The sequence below is a fragment of the Conger conger genome, chromosome 14, assembly GCF_963514075.1.
Source record: "Conger conger chromosome 14, fConCon1.1, whole genome shotgun sequence".
Taxonomy (NCBI): Eukaryota; Metazoa; Chordata; class Actinopteri; order Anguilliformes; family Congridae; genus Conger; species Conger conger.
The window spans coordinates 41983194-41994646 of record NC_083773.1 but is presented as its reverse complement, the minus strand read 5'-3'; the positions used below and the strand labels follow the sequence as shown (position 1 = coordinate 41994646).

At 46.6% G+C, this 11453-nt stretch overlaps 1 protein-coding gene across 3 annotated transcripts in view; it reads left to right on the top strand.

The window, feature by feature from the left end:
• si:dkey-49n23.1 (semaphorin-3D) overlaps nucleotides 1-11453 on the top strand; it is a 77970-nt gene continuing 66517 nt past the window's right edge. For 2 of the 3 annotated variants that reach the window (XM_061219358.1, XM_061219356.1), the window contains exon 1: nucleotides 1-127. The gene's annotated coding sequence lies outside the window, so the exon portion shown is untranslated. Of the gene's footprint in view, nucleotides 128-9648; nucleotides 9766-11453 lie in introns of those variants that run through there. The other variant, XM_061219357.1, reaches the window with a different exon arrangement.

The window sequence follows — 11453 nt, the reverse complement described above, 5'->3', positions numbered from 1 at the left end:
TGGATGAGACAGACGTCATTGCTTAGCTGAAAGTGGAGTGAGTTCTGTGTCGCCGCCTGTCACAAAAAAAGGAAAAATTGCTTGGAATTATTTGTTTTAAGAGTCACTAACGGAAACAAATAAACCGGTAAGTTTAGACAAATATATACATAGATTGTTATAATGACTATTTTTCAAATAATTGAAATGTAAGCCTATTTTTTTTAAACGTGTGTATTTTTATCGGATTATATTTTAAATGTGTTCCTTGTAAACACTGGTTAATGAGTGGAGAGCCTTCCTACAATGTGTGAACACTAGAAACAAAATCAATTCACAATATGGACTTCTAAAAAGTGTTGTTTTGGTGAGGTAAATTAATATAACCGTCCTGATGTTATACGGAGAAAAAAACAGATATTAAGTCAAGGCGTTTAAAAAAGTACAGTGCGCAGGCTGTCACTGATGTGGTGTAGGCTGTCCGTGGATATCATCAACTGCACTGCAAGCGCAGCCGTAGGCATCCACGTTTACACAATCTGAGTGAGTGCAGTTGTAAACAGTAAATTACATCAGTCTAACATTTAAAAGCCAAGTTAAACAACCTGACACATTGTAGTTCAGGGCGCAATCAAAAGTTAAAACTTTTGTTTAGCGATTGCCAGTGCCCTACCTAGCCTAGAACGTTTCCCCTTTCAATTATCGGCTTTTAGGACCCGAATTAAAATATATACATTTAAATATCGTTAAATATTGTGAAATAGGTTGACAGGAATTTTCATGGATTTCACTTCCCCTATAGCCTATAACAAAAATGACAGTGATTTATTTTCGTTAATTCAAAATACATAAGCCTGGAGTGATTGATTTTCGCTCAAATCAGTCCACGTGCATGGCTCCGTTTGTCTGTTGAGCCTGAGATTTCAAGTATGTGGAAAGATTACAGTGCTTTGTGAGATAATTGTTTTAGTTCAGTGGGAACCGACTCTGTTTTGATAAAGACCGAGTGAAATTTCATGACATCCGTTATGAGCTCAAATGGAATCAGGGTTTTCGCGAGGGTTAAAGCAGAAAAGGCTCGTCAGCTCGTACAAAGTTTGCAACACGTTTAGATTAACGTGTCAAAACGTTTCTATGGGACTCGGAGGGCTTTGTTCAATGACAGGGCTGACACAAATTGCCCTCACCCCAGGCCTCTTTGGAAAATGTTCCCGCGGTCTCGATAATGACTGAGTAACATCCCTGGTATTGTGTCCCTTTCCTGTTATGAAGTTTACTCCTCGGTGTCATTCCGTTGTGTTGTTTCCGCTTATGCACCAGCTCTGTTTTCGCCCTGGAGCTGTGAAAGAAGGGAAAAAGGAAAAAGGAAACATGACAGATGTTAGAAGAGAAGTCTATACGTGTGGGATGTGCGAACATGTATTTGTTTATTTAATCATGTAGGCCTATTTATTTATTTCAGGTGACAAACTTATAATTCTAGGTACGTCCTGCTTCAGTGACGTTGCCGTTCTTAAAGCAGCAATAAACCAGTTCTCTTCTCCCTTTACTCCTCTTATTGTTTTAAAATACTATACTGTGCAATATTTGAAAATTGTTTCCAGAAATGAAGCTGATGAATTGGTCAAAGCTGAACGCGAGCATTCTGGCTTGTGTCAAAACCATCGTTTCTTTGAAAAGAAGCGTATGTAATACACAATGGTGAGTGTGGGTGCAGGCTTTTGCTCCAACCAAGCAGTTGCACACCTGATTCTACTAATCAACCATTCAAGTCTTTGCTAAGAACCTTGATTAGTCGAATCAGGTGCGTATCTGCTTGTTTGGGACAAACCGACTGAACATGGTTTGGAATGTTCTGGAAATTTCGCGGCGCGCGTTTCGGTTAGGTATGGGCAGTTCCATTCCTGGAGGGACCGTGGGCGCTTCCACCGCTCACTCCGGCCCAATTAGCTCATTCTCTGTACACGCCGGTACTGATTATCTCCTGGATTAGACCGCAGTAAAGCATTTTGTACGGGGACACAAACAGGTACCGACAGCGATCCGTAACATTATCAAGAAAAGTAGCTTAAATGTCATGCTCATAAATGAATGCCTTTAATCAAATGATTAAGAGTACAAAATCGCCTCAAATCCAAAAATGGATTTTACCCTCCTTTCCCACCCCTGGGAGGTTCACTTACTTGGTGAAATGCTGAAGCACATTATTAAACCTGCTACCTTCAATCAATCAATCAATCAATCATTAAATCGATCAGTTTTTAGTATCTCATAAAGGTAAATTGGATTGGACAGGTTCACTGCATGTATAGGCTATATATTTGTTTAAGGCGTCTGGTGGTGACATAAATCTCAAAATTTATGCAAAACAATTGCCAAGCAAAACATTTGAGCACAGGACATATTTAAAGATTCTGCTGTCACTCATAGACTTGCATGGTCCACAAATGGAATCAAATGAGAGGGAGGGAGGGAAAGAATGTGTGAGTCTGTTCTCTCATCCTCTCAGTCCTGTCTTGTCATCCATTAAATACAGCAGGAGTGCATAGAGCAGTACTCATGTACCCTACTGCTGTACCCATAGGGCACTTACTGTTGTACCTATAGGGCCCTTACTGCTGTACCTACAGGGCCCTTACTGCTGTACCCACAGGGCCCTTACTGCTGTACCCATAGGGCCCTTACTGCTGTACCTATAGGGCCCTTACTGCTGTACCCATAAGGCACTTACTGTTGTACCTATAGGGCCCTTACTGCTGTAGTCATAGGGCCCTTACTGCTGTACCTATAGGGCCCTTACTGCTGTACCTATAGGGCCCTTACTGCTGTACCTATAGGGCCCTTACTGCTGTACCTATAGGGCCCTTACTGCTGTACCTATAGGGCCCTTACTGCTGTACCCATAGGGCACTTACTGCTGTACCTATAGGGCCCTTACTGCTGTACTCATAGGGCCCTTACTGCTGTACCTATAGGGCACTTACTGCTGTACCTATAGGGCCCTTACTGCTGTACCTATAGGGCCTTACTGCTGTACCTATAGGGCCCTTACTGCTGTACCTATAGGGCCCTTACTGCTGTACCTATAGGGCCCTTACTGCTGTACCTATAGGGCCCTTACTGCTGTACCTATAGGGCCCTTACTGCTGTACCTATAGGGCACTTACTGCTGTACCTATAGGGCCCTTACTGCTGTACCTATAGGGCCTTACTGCTGTACCTATAGGGCCCTTACTGCTGTACCTATAGGGCCCTTACTGCTGTACCTATAGGGCCCTTACTGCTGTACCTATAGGGCCCTTACTGCTGTACCCATAGGGCCCTTACTGCTGTACCCATAGGGCCCTTACTGCTGTACCTATAGGGCCTTACTGCTGTACCCATAGGGCCCTTACTGCTGTACCCATAGGGCCCTTACTGCTGTACCTATAGGGCACTTACTGCTGTACCTATAGGGCCTTACTGCTGTAGTCATAGGGCCCTTACTGCTGTACCCATAGGACCCTTACTGCTGTACCTATAGGGCACTTACTGCTGTACCTATAGGGCCCTTACTGCTGTACCCATAGGGCCCTTACTGCTGTACCCATAGGGCCCTTACTGCTGTACCCATAGGGCCCTTACTGCTGTACCCATAGGGCCCTTACTGCTGTACCTATAGGGCCCTTACTGCTGTACCCACAGGGCCCTTACTGCTGTACCCACAGGGCCCTTACTGCTGTACTCATAGGGCCCTTACTGCTGTACCCATAGGGCCCTTACTGCTGTACCTATAGGGCCCTTACTGCTGTAGTCATAGGGCCCTTACTGCTGTACCCATAGGGCCCTTACTGCTGTAGTCATAGGGCCCTTACTGCTGTACCCATAGGGCCCTTACTGCTGTACCCATAGGGCCCTTACTGCTGTACCTATAGGGCCCTTACTGCTGTACCCATAGGGCCCTTACTGCTGTACCTATAGGGCCCTTACTGCTGTACCTATAGGCCCCTTACTGCTGTACCTATAGGGCCCTTACTGCTGTAGTCATAGGGCCCTTACTGCTGTACCTATAGGGCCCTTACTGCTGTACCTATGGGGCCCTTACTGCTGTACCTATAGGGCCCTTACTGCTGTACCTATAGGGCCCTTACTGCTGTACCCATAGGGCCCTTACTGCTGTACCTATAGGGCCTTACTGCTGTAGTCATAGGGCCCTTACTGCTGTACCTATAGGGCCCTTACTGCTGTACCTATAGGGCCCTTACTGCTGTACCTATAGGGCCCTTACTGCTGTACCCATAGGGCCCTTACTGCTGTACCCATAGGGCCCTTACTGCTGTACCTATAGGGCCCTTACTGCTGTACCTATAGGGCACTTACTGCTGTAGTCATAGGGCCCTTACTGCTGTACCTATAGGGCCTTACTGCTGTAGTCATAGGGCCCTTACTGCTGTACCTATAGGGCCTTACTGCTGTAGTCATAGGGCCCTTACAGGACTGGCAATTTTGCATGATCTGCCGAAAAACACAAAATGGGATTTGATAGTAGACAAACTGGTAATGAGTAAAACTACCTCTGTTGCGGGGTGTAGTACAGATAAAGCCACAAATAAATCCCCCCAAAATTACCAAAGGAGAGCAGCCTGTCTCCATTAAAAATACATAAATAAGAACAAGTACGACTATGTCTTTAAGAGGATTCATGTAATAGGAACTCAGGCTCTTGCCTTTGGAATTCATACTTTTGTTTTTCTGGCTAGTTGCTGAGAGATGACATTAATGTTTAATTTATCCTCGGGTTTTCACTCCAACTCCAACATTCATGACTTTGAGGGGCTTTCCAAGAGCTTGTTTTGTGATTCAGGCCTCAGATTGAGAATCTGAGTTGGTATCTCCCTTGTCCCGCTTCCATGAATAACACATTTTCCAAATATTCGCCTCTGAGACTTTCATACGCCACAGAATGTGCTTTAGATTTGGCCTGTGCACGCGCGTGCATACGTCCAGGAGTATCACAACCACACCCTGACCAAACAGACGTTCATTAATAAGGTCTTTCGGCCTGTTTTCCATTCACTACACTGTTTTCCTGCACTGTTGGCCAGCAATCCGGCACAGCCCATTAACAGGCAGGGTCACGACGTTCCTCTGATAGGGGTCAAATTCCCTATGGGGATAAGCAGGATTTCGTATCGAATGCGAATGTTTACGTGCGGCGCGTTGGTGAACCCTGAAGCAGCGTTTTCCCCCCTCGCCGTGGCTGAGCGAAGCCCGCTCAGGGACTGAGTCTTTCCAATCCGCCACGTGTGGCTCTTCTGTGATTCAGCAGGCAGCCACGCGCGCTTCAAACGGGGCCCCAGTGCATTGTGGGAGGCCTGGGCCGCGTTCGCTCGAGCGGGTGTCGTTTATTGTCATTAATAACACGCGTTTCGCCGAAGGTGCTCTCCTGGGACTCCTGGTGAGGTTTTTACTGCTGTTGGAGCGGACTCCTGCTGTTCAGCTTGATGCGCGGTGGATTTCCCTTCCTTCAACGAACCCTCTACCCTACCCCTGGAGGCTTCAGCCCACACTTTACCATCTCATCATCACCCCCCCCCCCCTACCACCCCCTCCCCTATCCAATCTGTCCAGTATTTCTGCTACCCAAAGCGTGGTCTGCTTATCCTCAATGCGGACTGGTGGGGGTTCATGGGGCGGGGTGTTCGAGAAAGTTTGGGGCTGGGTCCATTTATCCCAGAGACCGCAGGCATCTCCCACATCGTTGGTGTTAAAAGAAGAAGCATATCACTGAGAAACCCAAACGTGCTGGTTAAATCACGTCTCGGCGCGTTTGAAGCTGTTTTTAATGAAAGCAGGGAATGTGATGAACGGAGGGTAGGGGTAATCGAGACGCTCGGTTAAACAACGTAAAAGAAAGCTATAAAGATAACGCATATCTTTACACGAGGCCTGATTATGTTTAATCATCAGCGGGGAACGTTACCCTGTTATTAAGTGCTGAAGCTCCCACCTTGTTCATATACCTTTCATGAGAAATCACAGAGCAGCAGATTTAGATTTTTTTGGTTGCTTCTAATTTTGAATAAATTAATGCATTATCTGGGAGGGGATGCTTTGAGAGGAAGTGGAGGATTGCGGGACTAAGGCCTGTGTCCTCATGCTAAAACATTTGTTTACAACGCTAGAGCAAGTCCTTCGACCTGGTCCACAGTCATAGTCCAGCGCACTTTCACATCACCTGTTCAAAACAATGGACTTCAACTTCATGGGGTGATGTCATCAAACATTTCCAGGATGTATTTTAAGAATGGAGGGAAATCTCAACTTGATTGGAAAAAAATATACGAGTGAAAAGAGAGAGAAAACAAAACAAGGTCAGTTGAAATCTGGAGCAGAATGCTCCATAATTTCATTCTGTTTTGGGGACTTCATCAGGGTTTATTAATAACCCATATGAAATATTTCATTTTAAATGGTTTGCATTGAAAAGGCACATCTGGCACTGAACTGTGTTCAATTTTCAACCAATTGTCCATCTTGGTGTACGGTTAGGGTCCGTTTGTTTTGCGATTTTATGGCAGCTTCATCTGTTATTGATCAAATTAACAATTGAGGAACATGTGGAACAGGCAGAAGTAATTGAAGCCAATTACACACCTGGTGGTAATTTAATTAGTCATGGGTTAAAGTCAGGTTTGTGGTGAATGAATCAGGGCAGAGACATGTTGTCTCATAAATAAATCTGTTCCCATATTTCTTGTATATCCGTGTGAAAAACTCAATATACTCACTCCGGATTCAGGAATGCTTAGTGTAAATTTCTATGTTTGCAACCATGTGTGAATGTTGATGAGTCAGTCATAATGTACAGGTGTGTGCAGTCTGCCTTTGAAGTGTCCCAATGCCCAAGAAGCCAGGTACAGATAGCGTAGGAACGGGACAGGATATGTTCCTCTGCTCATGTGCAGCTGAGCATCCAGTGAGTCTATGAAATCAATACTGGGCTGCTTACCCCTGTAGATTGTGTATATATGGTTGTTTCGGTGCAAGCTGAACAAGATAGCTCCTCATTTCATTCACTTAGTTTGGGCTCCAGCTTTTTGCTGGGTTCTCTCCGGGAAGGAAAAGGTGCCCGGAACTCCAGACTGCTATGCTGTTTCCACTCCAGTTAAAAACATCTCTCTCTCTCCCTCTCTCTCTCTCTTCATCTCTCTCTCTCTCTCTCTCTCTCTCGCTCTCTCTCTCTCACTCACTCTCTCGTTCCCTCTCCAGTTGGAAACATCATCAGACTCTTTATTGCCTTTATTGGAGTGCCTCATGTAATTTAGTGAGTTCCCCTCTGCCAGCTGCATGAGTCTCAGGACTCAGGAGAGGAGCTGCTGGCTGTGTTCATGTGTATCCGTGTGGCAGGCAGCGGCGTTTTGGGTTATTGGAGGACCGTTTGGCTGGGGAGGGGTGCAGGGTGTGGTGAGGGGGGGTGGCAGTTTGGCTGGGTAGGGGTGCAGGGTGAGGGGAGGTGGCAGTTTGGCTGGGGAGGGGTGCAGGATGAGGGGAGGTGGCAGTTTGGCTGGGGAGGGGTGCAGGGTGAGGGGGGGTTAGGGGCAGAGCTGACCGCAGGGCGTCTGCTGGAGCCGTTGGGCCTCCAGAACGGAACTCCGGAAGCCCCGCTGTTTGGTTGCTGTGCTGACAGACAGCTCATGGAAAAAGCACACTTTTTTGCCGTCTCACCCTTTTGGGAGTTGGGCCTTCACATGGTTTTGGGCTGAGCAATCTGTCAGACGGACCAAGTCACACGTTATGTAACCTATTAAATGGATCTCTCTCTCTGTCTCTCTCCCTGAGGTTTGGTTTGGCCTGTGTTTGTGCACGTGGAGAGGAGGGAAAGTTCTAGATCATGAAGTGAAATTACACTTGTGAGTGTACAGGGTGAATGGGCCACTGCCATTATCAGTTTAACTGGGCAAAGTTATTCTGCTGTTCCTTTATCTCCCACTGTTTCCTGTGTGTAAAGAGAGAGAGAGAGAGAGAGAGAGAGAGAGGGAGGGAGAAGGGGAGATAGAGAGAGAAGGACGTGGACCACCCAGTCAGAAGGCTACGCACGTTCCCCTTCCGCCAAAGTCGGGCCGCCGGCCCAGTGGCTCCCGCTCACACAGGACGAGCCCGGGAGGAGGATCTGGGTCATTTTTAAAGCCCTTTTTCCCACAGAGAAAACGGCTGCCTCCTCGTCGGAGGGAAGCTGTAAAAATATAACAAGTGCCAATCAGGGGAGGGATGGTGGATCCCAAAATAAAAGTGTCTTGTGCTGAGATGGAAAGATGGATAGGTGTGTCCATTCATTTGCTATTTAAAAAAAAATTACCCCTGCTGTAAAATCCAGCTATGCCAGCTTGAAAATTGAGCTGGTCAAGCTGGTCATAAAGCTGGTCTAGCTGGGTATGAGCTGGTCAACCAGCATGACCAAGCTGGTCATAAAGCTGGTCTAGCTGGGTATGAGCTGGTCAACCAGCATGACCAAGCTGGTCATGAAGCTTGTCTTGCTGGGTATGAGCTGGTCAACCAGCATGGTCAAGCTGGTCATGAAGCTGGTCTAGCTGGGTATGAGCTGCTCAATCAGCTAGTGCCCCCGAGCTGGTAGACCGGTTTCAAAATATAGCTTGAGATATGTCAAACTGGTAGCTGGTCAGAACTGATCAACCAGCTAAACCATGTTGAGCTGGGAGCTGGTCAGAACTGGTCAACCAGCTACCAGCTGTTTCAAAACTTCAGTTGAGTATTCATAAATTAGCTTTTTAAAAATAATTATCTAAAAGGAATATGATGGAGACTTGACCGTAGTGTGGATTATACTGAACTTAGTTATTTTAAGAGATTAAATGCACATCACTGGATGTCATGTTATATTCTGATTGGCAGGTCAGAAGCAGCTAAGGACCTCCCCTGCACTCTGACATGTTCATAGCAGAACTTCTAGTCTCTCATGTATCATGCCCGCCTCTTGTGTCTAAAGATCTGCTTCAGATAAACTGAAGCACTTTACCCTTTAAACACCAGCAGGAGTCCTGTATTTATATCTGTGTGATTTCAGAACCAAATTCTTCTTTTATTACCGTGGTGGATTTTTAAGACGTTTCACTGGAGATTATCAGAGATCTGCAGAACCGCATTCAGATTTTCTCACCATCTAATGAGGTAGCATTTCAAGTATTCCAAGTGCGTGTGCAGGTCAAAACCCACCGTACTGTGCTCTTTTTGAGAAATCCCAATTGTGCTGTCAGCGCTTTGCCGGTAAATTATGTGGAAGGTGGGGGTAAGGTGTGACACAGTGTTTAGAGTAGCCGGCAGGAGCCTCCATTTTAAACCGTTTTAAGTGAGACCTGATTCTGTGGGAGGGCTTCGTGCTAGCTCTTAGCCTGGGGTGCTAGCGTGAGTCGTGACGGGTATGTCCGCTAACGAGGGGCTGTGGTCTGACCCCACTGGGGCGATGACAGATACACATCATTCTCTCATTTGCTTCTGGAGCAGGGGGGATGGGGGTGAGGGAGGGAGGGGGGAGTGTTTGGGGTTCTGGGCCAAACAGAAGTCCTGTCATCCCGGGCTGAGGTGTGAACTAAAACAGCCCCCGTTGGAATCCTGGGATCCCGTGAAGGAATTTCGGGACTGGAAGCAGGCGCCCATCTTCCCATCTGTAATCCCGGCCTTCAGGACACTTTGGAGAGGAGCTGGTCTTAGGGAAAGGTCGGATCAAAGAGGCTGCGGACAGGCTGTGGAGCTTCGCTGTAAATTACAGACGGACCTGCCTTGCGTCAGGTATAAACAAGAGGAGCGGCGGCCATGTTCAGTTTTCACTCTCAGTTTGTGTCTTAAATCGCAATTAAAGGTAACAATTATGTGCATTAAAGTATAATTACAAGGACAATTTATTACACTTTATTACAAATAATGTGTAATTATTAAAAGTGTACACATACACATTTAACACACTGGAGCATATATGCCGGTAAAACCACTTTGATTGATTTATTGGTGGCTCATAAGTTCAGAGTTAATTGTAGGTCGATAGCTTCAAAGACCTGAGCTGAAGACTTCCCTCTTCACAGACTGTCTGTCAAAAGCGAGGTGATGTGTCTGAACTGTCGCCTGGCCCTGCACACAGGCGACATCCCGACTCCTAATCCCTTAGTTAGTGTTTACATGTGTATGCCCCAAAGAGGGTACCAGCATACACACAACACAATAAAAGCTTTAATTATCTATTGTATTCCTCGGCAATTATTTTAATGAATGAGTTCTTATCTGCCTCGAGTCAACAATAACGCGGCCGTGCCAAGTGTTGCGGTTCCTTCCTGTAGTGAGTCCGACTGGGCTCCCAGGGCTGGCGCCAATTTCAGGGGCATGGAGGGGACGAGGAAGTGGGCCTGGGGGGGGCTTCCTCCGCGACGTCAGTACTGTCTACTCAATACACAATACAGTATGAACTCTACGTGTAAATCACAGCTCGTACAGTCTTACCAGTGCCCTGTCGAAGTTAAACTGTGGCATGTTCTGGTGGCAAAGTCAAGTCAAATCGAAATAAATAGGAAAACATGATTCCGAGGTTTTATTTTAACGGCGGATGAACAGTGAAGTATTTTGGTTGGTGAACTGGTCCTCTGGGGGGAGGGGGTTGGCGGGTCACTGAATTATGTAGCAGTTGCGGTTAGACTGCTGGTGTGTTGTGGTTTATATTTTGGTCGGGGTTAGACTGCTGGTGTGTTGTGGTTTATATTTTGGTCGGGGTTAGACTGCTGGTGTGTTGTGGTTTATATTTTGGTCGGGGTTAGACTGCTGGTGTGTTGTGGTTTATATTTTGGTCACTGCAGTTGACTGATGAAACAAAGAGAGAGAGAGACAGAGAGAGTGAGAGAAACAGAGATAGAGAGAGACAGAGCGAGAGACACAGAGAGAGACAGAGAGAGAGTAAGAGAGCGAGAGACAGAGAGAGACACAGAGAGAGAGAGGGAGATAGAGAGAGACAGAGAGAGGATGGACTTTAGATAAGCTGCCTGGCTGAGCCTGTTGAGCAGAGCTGCGGCTAAGTGCTGCTGTCCTCACTGGTGGCTCACACCCTCACGCTGTCTCTTTATCAGCCTCTCAGCACCCCGTCAGCCTCACCACCCAGGGCCCTGCCTGCTGGGAATCTCTGACTCCTGGTTCTTGGGCTGAATCCTCTCCTCCTCGGTATGGACTCTCTTGGATCTGAATCCCCTCCACATCAGTTCTGACTCTCTAATTCTCTCGGTTCTAACTCCTTTCTACCTTGTTTCTGAATCTCTCGGTTCTGAATCCTCTCCTCTCATGTCTCCCTGTATTCAGAGACCAGCAGTGAAATGTTCATAGTTTAAAAGAGAAAGATTTGACACACTGCATGCATTTTTACCTCTGTACCACCTGTAAAGCAACCGTTTTACAACATTACAGTTTGGACTTGGAAATGTGCTTAGATGGTATTGTCTGTG